Source organism: Heterodontus francisci, chromosome 35 (genome assembly GCF_036365525.1).
Source record: "Heterodontus francisci isolate sHetFra1 chromosome 35, sHetFra1.hap1, whole genome shotgun sequence".
In the NCBI taxonomy this organism is placed as follows: Eukaryota; Metazoa; Chordata; class Chondrichthyes; order Heterodontiformes; family Heterodontidae; genus Heterodontus; species Heterodontus francisci.
The window spans coordinates 29,926,657-29,948,548 of record NC_090405.1 but is presented as its reverse complement, the minus strand read 5'-3'; the positions used below and the strand labels follow the sequence as shown (position 1 = coordinate 29,948,548).

The following is a 21,892-nucleotide window of genomic DNA, read 5'->3' as shown; positions in this document are numbered from 1 at the left end:
ACGGGTCTATTCTTTAGGCCACCAACTAGTGGGAAAGATATGTAGGAAAAAATTAGGAAATTACAAAGAGGTGCAAAAAACTATATCATAGTTTTAATTGGGAACTTTAATTATCCCTTGTATTGACTGTAATAGTAATAGTGCAAGGGCATAGAGGGGGAAGTGTTTCTGAAGTGTATTCAGGAGAATTTTCTGGATCGGTATGTTTCCGGCTCCATGAGGAAGGAGACATTGCTAGATCTGATTATGGGGAATGAGGATGGTGAAGTGAATCAAGTGTCAGTAAGGGAACATTTATGGGACAGTGATTATAGTATCGTAAGATTTAGGTTAGTTATGGAAAAGGACAAGGAGCCAGAATGAAAATACTTAATCGGAGGAGGGCCATTTTCAATAGGGTGAGAACAATCTGACCTAAGTAAATTGGAAACAAAGATTGGTAGGCAAAACCTGAATGGAACAATGGGCTTCTTTTAAATAGGAGATAGTTTGAGTATTGTTCAGGCAAATTTTCACGATGGGGAAAGGTAGGATAAACAAAGTCAGATCTCCCTGGGTGATGAAAGTGATAGAGAGTAAGATGAAGCAGAAAAAGGGTGCACATGACACATATCAGGTTGATAATACAAGTGAGAATCAGGCTGAATATAAAGAGTTGATTTGGGAAATAAAGAAAGAAATAAGAGAATCAAAAAGAGAGTATGAGAAGAGACTGGCAGCTAAAATGAAAGGGAATCCAAAAGTTCTCTATAGGCATAAAAGGGTGTAAAAGGAGAAGTAGGCCCAATTAGGTGCCAAAAAGCAGATGTTCCAAAACTCCAAGTATTATGGCCAGGGAGCTTAATCTGCACTTCATCTCTCCACTGTATTGCTTGTAGCATGCATGTTGTAATAATGCTGCTGATGTTGCTTCATGCAAACAAGTGCACAGTACTGTCCTCAGTTGAATATTGAATCTGTAGCCGTTTTCCAGCTTTCGGAAGTAGTGTCTTGCATCCACAACCCATAAATCTCAGGGCAGGACTTGAACCTACAGCTTCAGTCTAATAGAGCTAGAAACTCTGATTGACTGAACTGCTTGTATTTTTTGAAGAGTCATTTGACAGTTTTGACGGCATTCTCAGCTTTACCTTTGGACTGTGGGTAGTGAGTGATGACGTCATGTGTTTACATCCCCATTTCTTGGCAAATGTTGCAAATTTTGCTGCTACAAATTGCAGAACATTATCAATTACTAGAATGCTTAGTAGCCCAAAACATCCCCAAAAATTCAAAAGCAGGACCTCAAGAGCAGTCATCTCAGGATTACTCCCCCAGTGCCATGTGCTAGTGAGCATAGGAATAGGAGGATTGATCAACTGAACACATGGCTGGAGAACTGGTGTAGGAGGGAGGCCATCAGATTTCTGAGTTCCAGTTCTGGGGCAGGTGGGACCTGTACAAGATGGACGGGCTACACCTGAACAGGCCCAGGCAGGGAGATTTGCTAGTGCTGTTGGGGAGGGTTTAAACTAGCTTGTCAGGGGGATGGAAACTTGAGGGGTAGTTCAAATTGGAAGAAAGCAAAGCTGGTAACAGGACGTAGAAAAGTAACAAGCAACATTAGAAGGCAGGCGAAACAAAGGCGAGCATCAATTAGGCTTAGAATGTAGAATAATGCCAAGAACACAAGGTTAAGGGCAATCTACCTGAATGAACACAGCATTCGCAACATGATAGATGATTTAAAGGCACAAATAGAGGTAAATGGGTATGATCTAATTGCCATTACAGAAATGTAGCTACAGGGTGACTAAGACTGGGAACTGAATATTCAAGGATATTCAACATTTAGGAAGGGCAGGCAAAAAGGAAAAGGAGGTGGTTTTGCACTGATAATAAGGCATGGGATCAGTAAGGGAAGATCTCAAATCGGAAGAACAAAATGTGGAATCTGTTTGGATGGAGCTAAGAAACAGCAAACATTGGTAGGAGTTGTTTATAGGCCACCAAACAGTAGTGGTAGTGTGGGGCATGGTATTAATCAGGAGATTCGAGAAGCACGTAGCAGGGGTAATACAGTAATCATGGGTGACGTCAATCTGTGTATAGACTGGGTAAACCTAATGAGCACTAATGCTGTGGAGGACGAATTTCTGGAGTGTGTTAGGGATGGAATTCTAGAGCAGTATGTTGAGTAACTAACTAGAGAACAGGCTATTTTAGATCTAGTATTATTTAATGAGGAAGGGTTAATGAATAATATTGTTGTAAAAGAACCTTTAGAGATGAGTGATCATAATATCATAGAATTTTACATTATGTTTGAAAGTGAGGTGTTAAATTTGAACAAAGGAAATTATGAAGGTATGAGGGGCAAATTGGCTGAGGTGGATTGGGAAAATACATTAAAAGGTATGACAGACAGTACATAGGCAATGGATAGTCTTTAAAGAATTATTACATAGTTTACAGCAACTATACATTCCTTCAAGGCACAAAAACCCCAAAAGAAAAGGTAGTCAACTGTGGCTAACAAAGGAAGTTAAGGATTGTATAAGATTAAAAGAAAAGGCCTATAAAGTTGCCAGAAATAGTAGTAAATCTGAGGATTGGGAGGATTTTAGAATACAGCAAAGGAGGACCAAGAAACTGATGAAGAAAGGGAGAATAGAATATGAATTTAAACTAGCAAAAGACATAAAAATGGACTGTAAAACCTTCAAGAGGTACGTAAAAAGGAAACGTTTGGATAAGACAAATGTGGGTCCACTACAGGCAGAATTTATAATGGGAAATAGAGAAATGGCAGAGAAGCTAAATGATTACTTTGTGTCTGTCCTCATTGAGGAAGATGCAAGAAATTTCCCCAGAATTAGAGATCCAAGGGATGAGGTAGAATGAGGAATTGAAGGAAATTAGTATTAGTAAGAAGGTTGCATTGGAGAAATTAATGAGGCTGAAGGTTGATAAGTCCCCAGGACCTGATATTCTATATCCCAGAGAGTTGAAAGAGGTAGCTATGGAGATAGTGGATGCATTGGTGATCATCTTTCAAAATTCTATAGATTCTGGAACGGTTCCTACAGATTGGAAGGTAGCAAATGTCACCCCAGTATTTAAGAAGGGAAGGAGAGAGAAAACAGGAAACATACAGACCTGTTAGCCTTACATCAGTAGTAGGGAAAATGCTAGAATCTATTCCAAAGGATGTGATAAATGGAGACTTGGATAATAATGATCTGATTGGGCATAGTCAACATGGATTTATGAATGGAAAATCATGTTTGACAAACCTATTGGATTTTTTTGAGGATGTTACTAACAGAATTGATAAAGGGGAGTTGGTGGACGTAGCATACTTGGATTTTCAGAAGGCTTTTGATAAAGTCCCCCACAGAAGGGTGGTTAGCAAAATTAAAGCACATGGGTTAGGAGGTAATATACTGGCATGGATTAAGGATTGGTTAAAAGGCAGAAAACCGAGAGTAGTGTCATGCAGGCCCCCACCTGCCATGAATGAGACACATATTTCGCCACATGAACATTAAAACTTAAAATTATTGCTGGGAAGAAAAGAGGACCTATCACAAGGAATTGCCAAGGCCCTCGCCGGAAAGACCTTTTTTGCATTCTAGCAGACAGTGTTGGAACAAAGGAACCGATCCCTACTCCCCCAATACACAGAAGACGTGGTCAGACCTGTTTAGTCACATGACTAACTGGCTGTTGGAGTTTTTTGAATTTGAACTTGCCACAGAGTTTTAAAACTCAGAAAGCTGTTTGTTCCTGGACTGAAAAGACCTCTCTCATGTCTGCTCTCATCTCGCTCTCACCAGCTTCGGAAACCATTGAAGACATATGGACCCCAAGAGAAAAAAATCTCCTACACTGAACAAGGTTTAAGAAGAATACTGGGCCCCAACAAAAAGCAAGACTACCTACAATCAAGGACCCTACAGCGAGCTCAAAACACAGTGTGTTTAAAATTAAAACCCTGTTACAATAAGACCAACTGAAGGCTGAGAAAGACCCCTGGACACCTTTCTCATCTGGTCGTAACAGTAGGAATAAACAGGTCATTCTCGTGTTGGCAGGCTGTGACTAGTGGGATACCACAAAGATCAGTACTTGGGCCCTAGCTGTTCACAATATATATCGATGAATTGAATGTGGCAACCAAATGTGATATTTCCAAGTTCGCGAATGACACAAAACTAGGTGGGAATGTGTGTTGTGAGGAAGATGCAAAGCAGCTTCAAGGCGATTTGGACAGGCTTAGTGAGTGGGCAAGAACATTGCAGCTGGAATATAATGTGGAAAAATGTGAGGTCATCCACTTTGGTAGGATGAATAGATGTGCAGAGTATTTCTTAAATGGTAAGAGATTAGAAAGTGTAGATGCACAAAGGGACCTGGGTGTCCTTGTCAATAAGTCACTGAAAGCTAATGTGCAGGTGCAGCAAGCAATTAGGAAGACTAATGGTATGTTAGCCTTTATCGCAAGAGGATTTAGAATCATAGAGAGATACAGCACTGAAACAGGCCCTTCGGCCCACCGAGTCTGTGCTTACCAACAACCACCCATTTCTACTAATCCTACATTAATCCCGTATTCCCTTACATCCCCACCTTCCATCAATTCTCCTACCATCTACCTATACTAGGGGCAATTTACAATGGCCAATTTACCTATCAACCTGCAAGTCTTTGGCTGTGGGAGGAAACCGGAGCACCCAGCAGAAACCCACGCGGTCACAGGGAGAACATGCAAACTCCACACAGACAGTGCCCAGAAGTGAACTCAGGTTGCTGGAGCTGTGAGGCTGCGGTGCTTGCCACTGTGCCACTGTGCCGAGTACAGGAGTAGCGACATCTTGCTTCAATTGTATAGAACCTTAGTTAGACTGCACCTGGAGTACTGTGTGCAGTTTTAGTCCCCTTACCTTAGGAAGGATATTATTGCCATAGAGGAAGGGCAATGAAGGTTCAGCAGACTTGTTCCTGGGATGGCAAGACTGTCCTGTGAAGAGAGATTGGGGAAACTGGGCCTGTATTCTCTACAGTTTCAAAGAATGAGAGATGATCTCACTGAAACCTACAAAATACCGAAAGGAATAGACAGGGTAGATGCAGGGGACACAATTTCAAAATAAGGGGGAAGCCACTTAGGACCAAGATGAGGAGAAATTTCTTTACTCAAGAGGGTTGTGAATCTTTGGAATTCTCTACCCAAGAGGGCTGTGGAAGCTCAGTCATTGAGTCTGTTCAAGACAGAGATGGACAGATTTTTAAATACCAATGACACAAAAGGATATGGGGATAGTGTGGGAAAAAGGCATTGAAGTGGATGATCAGCCATGATCATATTGAATGTCGGAGCAGACTCGATGGGCTGAATGGCCTACTCCTGCTCCGATGTTTCTATTCTGTCAGAATGCTGCATGTTGTAACTGAAGTGAGGCTGCCTATGTCAGTTTAAGTTACTGTATTGGTCACACGCAATGAACAGGGCACAGCCATGTAACTCACAAAGGTCAGCCCCAACCTTTGACCAAGGCCTAGCCGCAATTTTGTGTGGTAATAATGTTTCTTACTTGGAGAACTGCCACGAGCCAATCAGATACCACTCTTTGCAATGTATTGTTTAAGCTCTATCGACATCCTGGGCCAATAGAAGATGGTGCAGACTCTGTGCATTCAACCTTCTATGCCCATGTACATTGAATATGCTACTAATGTTAATTCCTATGTAATATAGCAGACACCATAAGTTGACTATCCATTCACCTTGGTTAGTTCATCTCGAAAATCAAAGGAGGGATGGAGATTTTCAGGTACTTCTGACTTGATCCCTTTCTTATAAAAAACTCTCTACTCCATTTTTGGAGTTTTAACAGCATTATTGGAAGTTGTTTCAGTGCATTGATTCGTAGCTTGACCACTATTAATTCCAATAGATGATGATCCATTTCAATGTTCACTACCTCCCAGCTGTAGATGTAGGTTTCAAATTTATCACAGGCAAACATGATAGGCAGAAGTTCTTTCTCAATCTGTGCATAGTTGTTTTATTTGTTCATGAAATGTGGGCAAGGTAGACTGGAAAGAGTTACTTGTCGGGAAATCTACAGAAGAGCAGTGGGGGGGCATTCAAAAAGGAAATGGGGAGGGTACAGGCCCAACATGTTCCCTCGAGGGTAATAGGTAGGAGCAACAAGCCCAGAGAACCATGGATGACCAGAAATATTCAGGGTACGATGAGAAGGAAAAGCGAGGCTTTTAGCAAATACAAGGAGAGCAAATCAACGGAAGCATTAGTGGAGTACAGAAAGTGTAGGATGGAGCTTAAGAAAGCAATTAGGAGAGCAAAGAGGGGATATGAGAAAGCTCTGGCTGGTAAAAGTAGGGAAAATCCCAAGATATTCGATAAGTATATCAATGGGAAGAGGATAACCAGGGAAAGAGTAGGACCCATTAGGGACCAAGGGGGAAATCTGTGGGTGGAGCCAGAGGACATTGGTAGGGTGTTAAATGAATACTTCACATCTGTCTTCTCCCAAGAGAATGAGAATGTAGATATGGAACTCAGAGAGAGAGACTGTGAGGTTCTTGAGCAAATTGTCAAAAGGAGTGACAAGGTATTGGAGGTTTTGGCAGGCTTAAAAGTGGACAAACCTCCAGGTCCAGACGATTTGTGTCCCAGGATGCTATGGGAGGTGAGGGTGGAGATTGCAGGGGCTCTGACCCAAATTTTTAATTCCTCTCTGGCCACGGGGGAGGTGCCAGAGAACTGGAGAACAGCTAATGTGGTCCCACTATTTAAGAAAGGTTGTAGAGAGAAGCCAGGGAACTACAGACCAGTGAGTCTCACGTCAGTGGTAGGGAAACTATTGGAGAAAATTCTGAAGGAGAGAATCTATCTCCACTTGGAGGGGCAAAATTTGATTAGGAATAGTCAGCATGGCTTTGTCAGAGGGAGATCATGCCTAACAAATTTGATTGAATTTTTTGAGCATGTGACCAGGTGTGTAGATGAGGGTAGTGCAGTTGATGTAGTTTACATGGATTTCAGCAAAGCCTTTGACAAGGTCCCACATGGGACACTTATCAAGAAAGCAAATGCACGTAGGATACAGGGTAACTTGATAAGGAGGATTCAAAATTGGCTTAGCTGTAGGAAACAGAGAGTGATGACAGACGGCTGTTTTAGTGACTGGAAGCCAGTGTCCAGTGGCGTACCACAGGGATCGGTGCTGGGTCCCCTATTGTTTGTCATTTATATTAATGACATAGATGACTATGTGGGGAGTAGGATCAGTAAGTTCGTGGATGACACAAAGATTGGTCAAGTGGTTAACAGTAAGGCTGAGTGTCTTGGGTTACAGGAAGATATAGACAGGATGGTCAAATGGGCAGAAAAGTGGCAGATGGAATTTAACCCTGAAAAGTGTGAGATGATACACTTTGGAAGGAGTAATGTGACACGGAAGTATTCAATGAATGGCCTGACACTGGGAAGTTCCGAGGAACAAAGGGAACTTGGCGTGTTTGTCCGTAGATCTCTGAAGGCGGAAGGCAGGTTAATAGGGTGGTGAAAAAGGCATATGGGACACTTGCCTTTATCAATCGAGGCATAGATTACAAAAGCAGGGAGGTCATGTTGGAGTTGTATAGAACTTTGGTAAGGCCACAGCTGGAGTACTGTGTGCAATTCTAGTCGCCACATTATAGGAAGGATGTGATTGCACTGGAGGGGGTGCAGAGGCGATTCACCAGGATGTTGCGATTCACCAGCTATGAAGAGAGGTTGGATAGGTTTGGGTTGTTTTTGCTGGAGCAGAGAAGACTGAGGGGTGACCTGATCGAGGTGTACAAGATTATGAGGGGCATGGACAGGGTGGATAGGGAGTAGCTATTCCCCTTAGTTGACGGGTCAGTTACGAGGGGACACAAGTTTAAGGTGAGGGGCAGGAGGTTTAAGGGGGATTTGAGGAAGAACTTTGTTACCCAGAGGGTGGTGACGGTCTGGAATGCAATGCCTGGGAGGGTGGTCGAGGCGGGTTGCCTCACATCCTTTAAAAAGTACCTGGATGAGCACTTGGCATGTCATAACATTCAAGGATATGAGCCAAGTGCTGGCAAATGGGAATAGGTAGACAGGTCAGGTATCTTTAATGCATCGGTGCAGACTTGATGGGCCGAAGGGCCTCTTCTGCACTGTATTATTCTGTGATTCTGTGATCAGTGGCATTGCTACTTCTGATCTTATGATGGAGGGAGGGCCATTGATGAAGCAGTTGAAGATGGTTGGGCCTAGAAGCAGCCTTTCTCCAGATGCAACAAGATCTGGACAACATCCAGGCTTGAGCTGATAAGTGACAGGTAACATTCGCGCCACATAACTGCCAGGCAATGACTATCTCAAACAAGAGAGAAGCCAGCCATTTCCCCTTGATGTTCAATGGCATTTTCATCACTGAATCCCCCACTATCATTATCCTAGGGGTTACCATTGACCAGAAACTGAACTGGACCAGCCACACAAATGCTGTGACTACAGGAGTGGTCAGAGGCTAAGAATTCTGTGGCGAGTAACTCACATCCTGTCTCCCCAATACCTAAACACCATCTACAAGGTACAAGTCAGGAGTGTGATGGAATACTCTTCACATGCATGGATGGGTGCAGCTCCAACAACATTCAAGAAGCTTGACACCATCCAAGACAAAGCAAACCGCTTGATTGGCAGCCCATCCACCACCTTCAACATTCAGTCCCTTCACCACTGACAGACAGTGGCAGCAGTATGTACCATCTACAAGATGCACTACAGCAACTCACCAAGGCTCCTTCGACAGCACCTTCCAAACATGAGACCTCTACCACCTAGAAGGACAAGGGCAGCAGATGCATGGGAACACCACCACCTGCAAGGTCCCCTCCAAGCCACACACCAAGCTGACTTGGAACTATATCGCTGTTCCTTCACTGTTGCTGGGTCAAAATCCAGGAACTCCCTTCCTAACAGCACTGTAGGTGTACCTACATCCCAAGGACTGCCGGCCTAGCCACAAATGAATTAAAAAAACATAAGCTAGTGTGGAATGTAAATAGTTATAATGCAATAATGATTAATGTTTAACTACTACTGACTAAGAATCTCTCTACCTAGACTGACTAAGGTGGCAGTGTACCAAACTTACATATAACATGGTGATCAGCGGCAGGATCAAGAACAAGAGAAATTCTTACCATCCTATACCCAGAATAAGGATTTGAAGCAACTAGCTGAAAAAGCCTAACCTGGAAAAAAGTGCCAACAAACTGCAGATATCAAGAAGAGGCTGAGAGAAGCTCTGTAGCTGTGGTGAAAGACAGGCTGCTCCACAGAACAGATGTGTGGTTGCCTGCAAATAAATTTCAGCGATCGGGTGCGTTACAGTGCTAACGGTTGACGAATCGTGTTAAAGGCCTTTGAGGTGCTTAAAGTAATTTTCTGAAGACATCATGCTGGGAAAAAAAACAGGGAAAACCCAATCCTTCACTCAGGGAACGTGAGGGCGAAGAGCGGGAAACCCCGAAAAGCGCAAGAACTGCCGAAAAGCACGGGAAACTCCAAACACAGTAGGGACACTCCATTAAAGCAACGAAACCTTTAGAAAAATAAATGAACTGAAGTTCTGAAAGGACTTACCTGGGAGCAGAGTGGAGCGGCGACTGGCGGACCTGCGTGGAAGCTGATCCGGAGCGGCGGCTGAAACTAAAGAGCGGGGCTCGAGGCCCTCTTTCACTTACCTGGGAGCAGAGTGGAGCAGCAGCAGACTCCCTGTCTCTCTCAGCGCACGCTGAGACTCAAAGAGGAAAAAAACTTAGTGACATCACGGGAATTCTTCAAGGTGATTGGTTGAGTAAGTAACAGCTGTTAGTGCATTTAAATTGCTTAAAAATGAGGAAAGTTTTTTTTAAAAAGGCCTCAAGTGACAAGGTGAGTAGTACTAAAGGGTGTTTTTTTTATTTATTTTTTTAAATTAGTGTAATTTATTAAGGACTTTAGATTGTACTGGGTAGTGTTTGGAGTGCAACACGGCCTCTGGTGTAATGAGTATTTTTTAAAGGGAGTAACTAATTAATTTAAAGGTAAGTCATGGCAGGAGAGCTTGCACCCATGGTATGCTCCTCCTGCGCTATGTGGGAAATCAGGAATGCTTCCAGTGTCCCTGACAACCATGTGTGCAGGAAGTGTATCCATCTGCAGCTACTGACTACCTGCATTACGGAGCTAGAGCTGCGGGTGGATTCACCGCAGAGCATCCGCGATGCTGAGGACGTTGTGGATAGCACGTTTAGAGAGGTGGTCACACCGCAGGTAATGGAAGCAGAGGCAGAAAAGGGATGGGTGACCACCAGGAGGAGTAGTACGCACAGGCAGGTAGTACAAGAGCCCCCTGTGGCCATCCCCCTCTAAAACTGATATACCACTTTGGATATTGTTGGGGGGGATGGCCTCCCAGGGGAAAGCAGCAACAGCCAGGTCCGTGGCACCAAGGATGGCTCTGCTGCACAGCAGGGGGGGAAAGGAATGGAAGAACTGTAGCAATAGGGGATTCTATCGTAAAGGGTACAGATAGGCGTTTCTGTGGCCGCAAACGTGACTCCAGGATGGTATGTTGCCTCCCTGGTGCTAGGGTCAAGGATGTCAAGGAGCGGCTGCAGGAGATTCTGAAGGAGGGTGAGCAGCCAGAGGTCGTGGTACACATTGGTACCAACGACATAGGTAGTAAAAGGGATGAGGTCCTGCAACAAGAATTTAGGGAGCTAGGTATCAGATTAAAAAGCAGGACCTCTAAGGTTGTAATCTCTGGATTACTCCCGGTGCCAAGTGCTAGTGAGTTTAGAAATAGGAGGATAGAGCAGATGAATGCGTGGCTGAGGAGATTGTGCAGGAAGGAGGGCTTTAGTTTCCTGGATCATTGGGTCTGTTCCTGGCAAAGGCAGACCTGTACAAGTTGGACGGGTTGCACCTGAACTGGAATGGGACAAGCATCCTTGCTGGGAGGTTTGCTAGTGCTGTTGGGGGTTGGGGAGGGGGTTTAAACTAATTTGGCAGGGGGATGGGATACAGAGTGGAGATACAGTAGGGGGTAATATAGAACAGAAAGTGAGTCTGTCTGGAAGGCAGAGCAAATATAGACCTGGTAAGGCACAAGTGAAAAATGTAAGGTTGGATTGCATCTATTTCAGTGCAAGAAGTCTTACTTGTAAGGCAGATGAATGGAGGGCATTGATTAACACATGGGATTATGATACTTCTGCTATGACAGAGACATGGTTGAGGGAGGGACAGGACTGGCAGCTCAATATTCCAGGGTATAGAATCTTCAGGCGCGACAGGGGAGGGGATAAAAGAGGAGGTGGCATTGTACTGTTGATCAAGGAGTCAATTACTGCAGTAAGGAGGGATGATATCTTAGAAGGTTCCTCAAATGAGGCCATTTGAGTAGAACTTCAAAACAAAAAGGGAGCACTCACTTGGCTGGGTGTGTACTACAGGCCTCCAAACAGTCAGGAAGAGATAGAGAAGCAGATATGTAGGCAAATCTCAGAGAAGTGTAAAAATAATAGTAGGGGATTTCAACTTCCTCAATATTAACTGGGATAGTCTTAGTGCAAAAGGCTTAAAAGGGGCGGAATTCTTAAAATGCATACAGGAGAGCTTTTTGAGCCGTATGTAGAAAGTCCTACAAGAGAAGGGGTGGTACTGGACCTAATCCTAGGGAATGAAGTCGGTTAAGTGGTAGAAGTGTCAGTGGGGGAAGCATTTCGGGGATGGTGACCATAACTCTGTAATATTTAAGGTAGTTATGGAAAAGGACAACGATGGACCAGAAATAAAGTAATGAATTGGGGGAAGGCCGATTTCAATATGATAAAACAGAATCTGGCCAAAGTGGACTGGGAGCAGCTACTTGTAGGAATGTCTGCATCACATCAGTGGGAGTCATTCAAAGAGGAAATTGTGAGAGTTCAGAGCCAACATGTACCCGTTAAGGTGAAAGGTAGGACTAACAGACCCAGGGAACCCGGGATGTCAAGGGATATAGAGGATTGGATCAGGAAAAAAAAGGAGGCTTATGGCAGATCCCAAGCGCTGAAAACAGCAGAGGCACTAGAGGAGTATAGAAAGTGTAGGGTGGCACTTAAAAAAGTAATGAGAGGAGAGCGAAGAGGGGATATGAAAAAACACTGGCGGGCAAGATAAAGGAAGGCGTTTTATAAGTATATTAAGGGTAAGAAGATAACCAGGGAAAGAGTAGGGCCCATTAGGGACCAACGTGGCCATCTTTTTGTGGAGCCGAGGACATAGGTGAGGTTTTAAATGATTACTTTTCATCGGTGTTCACTATGGAGAAGGACGATGTAGCTGTAGAGATCAGGGGGGGGCTAGTGATATACTTAAACATATTAGCATTGAAAGGGAGGAAGTATTAGCTGTTTGAGCAGTCTTCAAAGTGGATAAATCCTCAGGCCCAGATAAGATGCATCCCAGGCTGTTATGTGAGGTAAAAGAGGAGATAGCAGGGGCTTTGACACAAGTTTTCAAATCCTCTCTGGCCACAGGAGAGGTACCAGAGGACTGGAGGACAGCGAATGTGGTACCATTATTCAAGAACGGTAGCAGGGATAAACCAGGTAATTACATGCCGGTGAGTCTAACATCAGTGGTTGGGAAAATTTTGGAAAAGATTCTGAGGGACAGGATTAATCTCCACTTGGAGAGGCAGGGATTAATCAGGATAGTCAGCATGGCTTTGTCGGGGGAGATCGTGTCTAACTAACTTGATTGAATTTTTCGAGGAGGTGGCTAGATGTGTCGATGAGGGTAAAACAGTAGATGTAGTATACATGGATTTCAGTAAGGCTTTTGATAAGTTCCCACATGGGAGATTGGTTAAGAAGGTAAGAGCCCATGGGATCCAGGGCAATTTGGCAAATTGGATCCAAAATTGGGTTAGTAGCAGGTGGCAGAGAGTGATGGTCGAGGGCTGTTTTTGCGATTGGAAGCCTGTGACCAGTGGTGTACCACAGGGATCGGTGCTGGGACCCTTGCTGTTTGTAGTGTACATTAATGATTTAGATGTGAATATAGGAGGTATGATCAGTAAGTTCACAGATATTCATAAATAGTGAGGAGGAAATCCTTAGATTACAGGACGATATAGATCGGCTGGTAAGATGGGCGGAGCAGTGGCAAATGGAATTTAATCCTGAAAAGTGTGAGATAATGCATTTTGGGAGGACTAACAAGGCAAGGGAATATACAATGGATGGTAAGACCATAGGACATAGAGAAGGTCAGAGGGACCTTGGTGTACTTGTCCATAGATCACTGAAGGCGGCAGCACAGGTAGATAAGGTGGTTAGGAAGACATATGGGATACTTGTCTTTATTAGTCGAGGCATAGAATATAAGAGCAGGGAGGTTATGATGGAGCTGTATAAAGCGCTAGTTAGGCCACAGCTGGAGTACTGTGCACAGTTCTGGTCACCACACTATTGGAAGGATGTGATTGCACTGGAGAGGGTGCAGAGGAGATTCACCAGGATGTTGCCTGGGCTGGAGCATTTCAGCTATGAAGAGAGACTGAAAAGGCTAGGGTTGTTTTCCTTGGAACAGAGAAGGCTGAAGGGGGACATGATTGAGGTGTACAAGATTACGAGGGGCATTAATAGGTTAAATAGGAAAAAACCTTTTTCCCATAGCGGAGGGGTGAATAACCAGGAGGCATAGATTTAGGGTAAGGGGCAGGAGGTTTAGGGGGGATTTAAGGAAAAGGAATTTCACCCAGAGGGTGGTTGGAATCTGGAATGCACTGCCTGAAGAGGTGGTGGAGGCAGCATCCCTCACAACATTTAAGAAGTATTTAGATGAGCACTTGAAACGCCACAGCATACAAGGCTACGGGCCAAGTGCTGGAATATGGGATTAGAATAGTTGGGTGCTGGATGGCCGGCACAGACACAATGAGCCAAAGGGCCTGGTTCTGTGCTGTATAACTCTATGAATCTATGACTATGACTAAAGAGGAAAACCCTAGAACAGCCTATTAAAACAGCAGGGAACTTTCAAACAGCTGTGTCAACTTCATTAAGGCAAACTAGCCTGAAAAAACAAAGCGAAGTTCTCAAGCAAAGGGGAAAACCCTAAACACAGCAGGGAACATTCGAGAGAACCTGTGACACTCCATTAAAGCAAGCTAGCCTGAAAAAAAGAAAACAAAACAGAGTTTCTAAAAGGGGAATGCCCTTAAAAAAGTCTATAAAATAAAGCAACATGGATCAAAATTTGGGAATGCCATAGAGATTCCAAAGTCAAGAGGGACCCAATCAGATTCAAAACTGAGTATTATGGAAAAAATGGTTTCTCAGATACAGAATGCAGCTAAGTCTGAAGCAGAGCAAGTGAATACACTGTTGTATTCTTTTGGGGCTATAGCAAATGATGTGTTTGCCAGACAAGGTCTTAATGAGGTATCTGCCAAATTTGACAAAGTTTTAAAAACTTTTGATTCGTATTTTAACTTGCGGAGTAATAAGGTTTTAGAAACAGCAAGCTTCAACAAAAGGTGGTGAAACAGTCAATGCTTTTATCAATGACCTTTACAGGCTAGCTGAAGGATGTGAGTATAGAGACCTTAAAGCAGAATTGAAGAGATCGTATTGTTGTGGGTGTTGCTGATGAATCCATATCAGATTTATTGCAGTCTAAAGAAGACCTCACCCTGGATAAAGCTATTCATCTGGTGAGGTAAGTTGAGGTCTGAAAGAACAACAGAGCAATCCTGCAAGGTGAAGAAAGACCTTGCTTCCGGAAACCTCCTGCAACTGTTCAGTTCCTTCACAAGAGGGCTGAAGAAGAGGCACCAGGAAAAAAGGTACACTGAGAGGGGGACGGGTGGAACGAAAGATGTCATCAAACCCTGCCAGTGATGTAGCACCCCAAAAGTGTCCTGCAAATATTGTAGAAAAATAGGGCATTTCAGTAAAATGTGCCAAAATAAAATCTCGACTACCTCAAGTTTTATAGAAAAAGCATTTAAGAATAAAGTCGTTAACAAAGTTAAACAACTTCCTGCAGCAGAGAAATCATAACATTTTCTTAGCGAGATCAGTCATCCAAATCAGGCATTTTTCTCTGCAGACATATATGTCAACAGACATATCACTAATTTGAAACTCGGCACCGGAGCAAGTGTAATGGTCTTATCAGACAGAGCTATGGTTATCAACACACTTTCTGCAACTAATGGAAACGTAGTTACATGGCCCAGGAGGGGCTGAACTTGAAGTAAAGGGGAAATTACAGGCAACACTTCAGTACGGGGTGGCACAGTGGCGCAGTGGTAAGCACCGCAGCCTCACAGCTCCAGCGACCCGCGTTCGATTCTGAGTATTGCCTGTGTGGAGTTTGCAAGTTCTCCCTGTGACTGTGTGGATTTTCGCCGGGTGCTCCAGTTTCCTCCCACAGCCAAAGACTTGTAGGTTGATAGGTAAGTTGGCCATTATAAATTGCCCCTAGTATAGGTAGGTGGCAGGGGAATTGAGGGATGGTGGCGATGTGGTAGGAATATGGGATTAATGTAGGATTAGTATAAATGGGTGGTTGATGGTCGGCACAGACTTGGTGGGCCGAAGGGCCTGTTTCAGTGCTGTATCTCTAAATAAAATAAATACAAGGGAAAGCAGATAATAGAAACACTCTATGTTCTAAGAAATCAGGAATTCTCTCTCTTAAGTAGAAGAGCTTGTATTGACCTTCATCTTATAGAGAAAGTAGAAGTTGTTAAACAACAAGAATCCAAGAGTCACTTTCGAGAGGAATTCCCCAAATTGTTCACTGGTCTAGGGATACTGAGCTGAACAAAGAACAAAGAACAGTACAGCACAGGAACAGGCCATTTGGCCCTACAAGCCTGCGCCGATCTTGATGCCTGCCTAAACTAACACCTTCAAACGGAAGGAGAGCCCCCCACCCCAACCTGAGCACTGCGGACAGTCCGGACTCCACCAGAGAGCTTGCCAACGGAGAGAGAACCTGCACAACACAGCACAGCCCACCATGCCATCCAAAGACCACCAGAGCAAAAAAGAGAAATGCAGAAGGTTCCTGCAGGAGTTCTACACGGACGGAGAACTCGGGAAGAAGCAAGTCCAACAAATTCGTCAGGCGCAGAGGCAAGTTGAAGAATGCATCTATGTCTGCCAATATTCCGAGCAAAGTTGGCCATAACAGAGTCTCGGGGTAAGAGGATGAAAATCTTCTACTAACACAGAAGACACTTTATCATTTTCTGGTATATGACGAGAGATTGGTGATTCCAGAGTCACTCCGGGAAGATATCTTGGAGAAAATACATCATGGTCATATGGGCATACCTAAATGTAGGGCACGGGCTCAGGCGTCCGTGTGGTGGCCAAGAATCTCAAAGGATATCGAAGAACTGATTTTGAATTGTGACGCATGTGCCCTTCACGGACAGGATCAGAGAGAACCTTTAATTTCGACCCAATTCCCAACTGGACCGTGGGAACGGTTGGCGATGGAGCTATTCTTTGACGGAAGGTCCTATTTAATTATAGTCGATTACTTCTCAAGATGGAGTGAGGTTAAATGGATGTACACAACAACAACTGAAGCAGTCATCAGAGTTTTACAAGACGTTTTCACAACACATGGTACACCTGATCAGATAGTATCCAATAATTGACCACAATTTGCAAACGACTACTTTACACACTTTGTGGGAAAATGTGGATTTTGTTCATCTGATAAGCTCCTCTAGGTATCCACAATATAACAGAGAAGCTGAGCAAGCAGTAAGAACTATTAAAGCAACGTTGAAGAAAAATCAAGATTTCCAATTAGCACTTCTGACCTACAGAACTACTGCATTGTTATGCGGATTAGCACCATCCGAACTCTTAATGGGAAGAAAACTCCGAATAGAACTTCCAATCCTACGCAAAAAATTACTTCCAGGGTCACAAAGCAAGGATTATCAGAGACTACAAGACAAAGAAAAGTTATACTGAAAGAAACAAGCCCATAACTGTAACAGGAAATACCGTACCAGAAACCTCCCAAAGTTGTCAGAAAGGCAAAAGGTATGGGTATGAGACCAAAACAGAGGAGTAATTCTCCAGAAAGAGGAGAATCAACAGCGATCTTATTTACTAAGAACTCCAGAAGGCACTATAAGAAGAAATAGAAGGAATCTTATTCCTTTACGTCAAAGACATCAATCGGTCATGCATTTAGACGAATCAAATGTTGAACCGGAAATTCAGAAAGCATCAAATACTACAGACCTCAATGATATGATGATTGTTCATCGAGATTCATGAGCCAAGATCCATTGCAGATGTTGAGAATCGCGAAGGCTTTAGCACGTGTAAATGTGTAGCTACATCTTCAATATTTGATAAAGGATAATTCTCTCACATGATGGCTTTGTTTAAGTTTAATCAGATGCATAATGTGCCGTTCTTCTTAAGTATGACTACCATCAAACTCATTCATGAGATCGGCATTGTCATGGGAGCCATTGATATTCTGTCTCGCCAGATCATCCAGGGTTTCCTTCAGCTTATCCTTTAAAGCCACCGGTACTTGATGTGGGACATATTGGACTCAATGTACTGCCTGGTAGTCTGGAAGATGAATTTGTAGAATGCTTTTGTGATAGTTTGCTGAAACAATACGTATTGGAACCAACCAGGGATAAAGCTATTTTAGATCTAGTATTGTGCAATGAGGCATGATTAATTAGTAATCTCATAGTAAAAGATCCTTTGGGAAAAAGTGATCAAATTACAATTTGGGGGGAGGTGGTGGTGTAGTGGTAATGTATCTGGACTAGTAATGCAGAGGCCCAGGCTAATGCTCTGGGCACATAGGTTTGAATCCCACCACGGCAGATGGTGAAATTTGAATTCAATTAATAAATCTGGAATTAAAAAAGCTAGTCCAATGGTGACCATGAAACCATTGTCGATTGTTGTAAAAAAAATCTGGTTTACTAATGTCCTTTAGGAAATAGAATCTGCCATCCTTACCTGGTCTGGCCTACATGTGACTCCAGACCCATGGCAATGTGGTTGACTCTTAAATGCCCTAGTAAACTACTCAGTTGTCAAGAACAATTAGGGATGGGCAATAAATGCTGGCCTAGCTATCGATGCCCACATCCCATGAACAAATAATAAGAAAAATTGAATTCCATACTAAGTTTGAAAGCAACATACTCCAGTCCCAAACAAGAATTTCCAGTTAAACAAAGCCAACTACATAGGAATGAGGGGAGATCTGGGTAAGGTTGATTGGATAAATAAACTAAAAGGTATGACGGTAAATATAAACAGTGGGAAACATTTAAAAAAAACAATTCAAAATGTTCAACAAAAATACATTCTATTTAAAAACAAAAACTCAGCAAGAAAGATTCATCTGTGGCTTACTAGGAAAGTTAAGGATCGTATTAGATTAAAAGAAGAGGGTGAAAATGTTGCAAAAAACAGCAGTAAGCCTGAGGATTGGTAGTGTTAGTTAGAGATACAGCACTGAAACAGGCCCTTCGGCCCACCGAGTCTGTGCCGACCATCAACCACCCAGTTATACTAATCCTACACTAATCCCAAATTCCTACCACATCCCCACCTGTCCCTATATTTCCCTACCACCTACCTATACTAGGGGCAATTTATAATGGCCAATTTACCTATCAACCTGCAAGTCTTTTGGCATGTGGGAGGAAACCAGAGCACCTGGAGGAAACCCACGCAGACACAGGGAGAACTTGCAAACTCCACACAGGCAGTATCCAGAATTGAACCCGGGTCGCTGGAGCTGTGAGGCTGCGGTGATAACCACTGCGCCCTAGTGCTTCAGAAACCAGCAATGGGTGACCAAAAAGTTGATAAAAAAGGAAAAAAATAAAATAAAACTAAACTAGCCAGGAATACAAAAACAGATTGTAAGAGCTTTTACAAGTATATAAAAAGGAGAGTAGCTAAAATAAACATTTGGACCCTTAGAGCAGAGGCAGGAGAAATTATCATGGTGAATGAATGACATTGAATTAATATTTTGTGTCTGTCTTCACAGTCGAAGACACAATTTACATACCAGAAATAAAGGGTAACCAAGGGACTAATAACAGTGAAGAACGCAAAGTAATTAATATCAGCAGAGAAAAAGTGTTGGAGAAACTTAAAGGACTAAAAGCCATCTGATCCCCAGGACCTGATGGCCTACATCCTAGGGTTCTAAAAGAGTTAGCTGCAGAGATAGTGGATGCACTGGTTGTGATTTTCTAAATTCTAGATTCTAGAATGGTCCCGGAAGATTGGAAGTTAACAAATACAACACCACTATTCAAGAAAGGAGGGAGAGAGAAAAAGGGGAACTACAGACCAGTTAGCTTGGCATCAGTCATTGGGAATATACTGGAATCTATTGTTAAGTAAGTCTTGACAATGCATTTAGAAAATCATGATATGATCAGACAAAGTCAACATGGTTTTACGAGAGGGAAATTGTGCTTGACAAATTTATTACAGTTTTTTGAGGATGTAACTAGTATGGTAGGATTATATTATATTTGGATTTCCAAAAGGCATTCGATAAGGTGCCACATAAAACACAGTTATGCAAGACAAGGGTGCATGGAGTTGGGAGTAATATAACATGGATAGAGGATTGGCTAATGGCCAAGAAGCAGAGAATAGGGATAAAAGGGGCATTTTCATGTTGGCAGGCTGTAACTTGTGGAGTGCCGCAAGAATCAATACTGGCTGGGGCCTCAGCTACTTACAATCCATACTAATGACAGACTAAGAGTAATGTGTCTACGTTTTTTGATGATACAAAGCAAGGCGGGCATGTAAGTTGTGAAGAGGACACAAAGCATCTGCAAAGAGTTTTAGATAGTGTTTACAGCCACGTGGTGAAGTTTGCGTGGTTCCCACTGTTCAACCCCCACCTGACTGCAGAAAGTGTGTTTGTTATGAAAGTTTAACTCCTTTGGTGTTTTATTTGTTAAATAAACGTACAGTGACAGGTTTGCTTGTAGCTTTAAAACATAAAATCAGTTGTTTATTGATCAAACGCCTTATCCCAAAATTGTCACAACCGCATCCACTCATGCAGCCGCTCACGCGTGCACATACACGCGCACACAGACACACATACACACAAGAGACCGATAGAGAGGAAAAAAGGGGAAGTGATTGTAAGTGGCAGGTAGGTTTTGGGAGAGGTACCTGTTGAATTCTCTTAGAAATCAAGTATTTGTTGGTTGCAGGCCTGAGGTGATGAAACATCTTTGTCTTGGTTGAAGGTTCAATTGAAGTAAGTGGATCACTTCTAGTTCACTGCTGTATAATATAGATGTAGAATTTTACAGCAGGGCACATACCTTCTGGTTTGCTGGAAACAAGCTTCTGGATGCTGCCTTCTGGGTGCCACTCTCTAGGCTTCTTTTTAAGGTGAAGCTGTGTTACTTTTCACCTTCGGGTAGGAACGCTTTGGTCTGTTCCCCCATTGTGATTGTACAATGGTCCAGGACTTAGCTACTTCAGACCTTTTTTGTTTCAGAAGAACACATTCAATTCTGGAATGTTTTAGGATGGGTGCAATTAACACCTCTTAGCTTTGAAGATTTTCCTTTGTCCCTGTCGGACAATTTGAATATGCAAAAGCCAAGCCCTTTTTTCTTTGCTGGCAATTTTGGAGCATTGTTCACTTTTTAAAATAAAGGTCCATTTTATAAAAGACAAAGTCAGTTTTTATAACTCTTCAGATTTTGTCCATGATTTGTATCATTGCACTTCTTCTGTGCGTGACAATAGGTTAAGTGAATGGACAACAAGGTGGCAGATGGAGTATAATGTGGGTAAGTGTGAAGTTATCTACTTTGATTGTAAAAACAGAAAAGCAGAATATTTTTTAAAAGGTATGAAACTTCTGAATGTGTTCAGAGAGACTTGGTGTACTATACAAGAAACACAGAAAGTTAGTATGCAGGTACAGCAAGCAACTAGAAAGGCAAATGTCATGTTGGTCTTTATTGCAAGGGGTTTGGAATATGAACATACAACCATATGAATTAGGAGCAGAAGTAGGCCATTCGAGCCAGCTCTGCCATTTAATAAGCTCATGGCTGATCTGTTTCTGTCTCAAATTCCACACTCCCATCTACCCCTGATAATCTTTGATTCCCTTGCCTAACAAGAATGAGAATATCTTGCTATCAGTTGTACAGGGCTTTGGTGAGACCACACTTGGGGTAATGTGTGCAGTTTTGGTCTCCATATTTAAAGAAAGATATACTCGCATTGGAGACAGTACAGTGAAGGTTCACTTGATTGGTTCCTGGAATGAGAGGCTGAGTAAATTGGGCCGATACTCTCTGGAGTTTAGAAGAATGAGAGGTGATATGATTGAAACATACAAGATTCTGAAGGGGCTTGACAGGATAGACGCTGAAAAGTTGTTTCCCGAGGCTGAGGAATCTAGAACATGGGGCCACAGCCTCAGGATAAGGGGTTGATAATTTAGGACTAAGATGTGGAGAAATATCTTCACCCAAATGGTTATGAATCTTTGGAATTCTCTCCCCCAGAGAATTGTGGATGCTCCATCATTGAGTATATTGTTATGGTCAAGTGAGGAGGGGTCGAAGGATTTCTCTTTTGTCCCTCTCCTTGTTTGACCACAACAGGTTTAATTCTTTCTTAAAGTGGATGTACGGGCCAATTCAGCAGGTGTTTGATTAATTACTTGCTATGATCATAACAAGAACCAATCGGACAGGTTTTCTTGAATTAACAAAGAAAGAGGTTAACTTTATTC

The 21,892-nt window shown here is 42.9% G+C and overlaps 1 protein-coding gene and 1 long non-coding RNA gene across 6 annotated transcripts in view; one reads left to right on the top strand and one right to left on the bottom strand.

Moving 5' to 3' along the window:
* The window catches only part of LOC137350467 (uncharacterized), a 40,674-nt gene extending 30,822 nt beyond the window's left edge, over positions 1 to 9,852 (bottom strand). For 2 of the 5 annotated variants that reach the window (XR_010969433.1, XR_010969436.1), the window contains exons 1-2: positions 9,677 to 9,824; positions 4,926 to 5,002 (exon numbers count right to left, since the gene is read on the bottom strand). This is a non-coding gene — a long non-coding RNA (uncharacterized lncRNA). Of the gene's footprint in view, positions 1 to 4,925; positions 5,003 to 9,676 lie in introns of all 5 variants that reach the window. The other 3 variants (XR_010969432.1, XR_010969435.1, XR_010969434.1) reach the window with 3 other exon arrangements.
* The window catches only part of LOC137350578 (nuclear receptor ROR-alpha A), a 1,041,882-nt gene that overhangs the window by 598,579 nt on the left and 421,411 nt on the right, over positions 1 to 21,892 (top strand). The window lies entirely within an intron of this gene.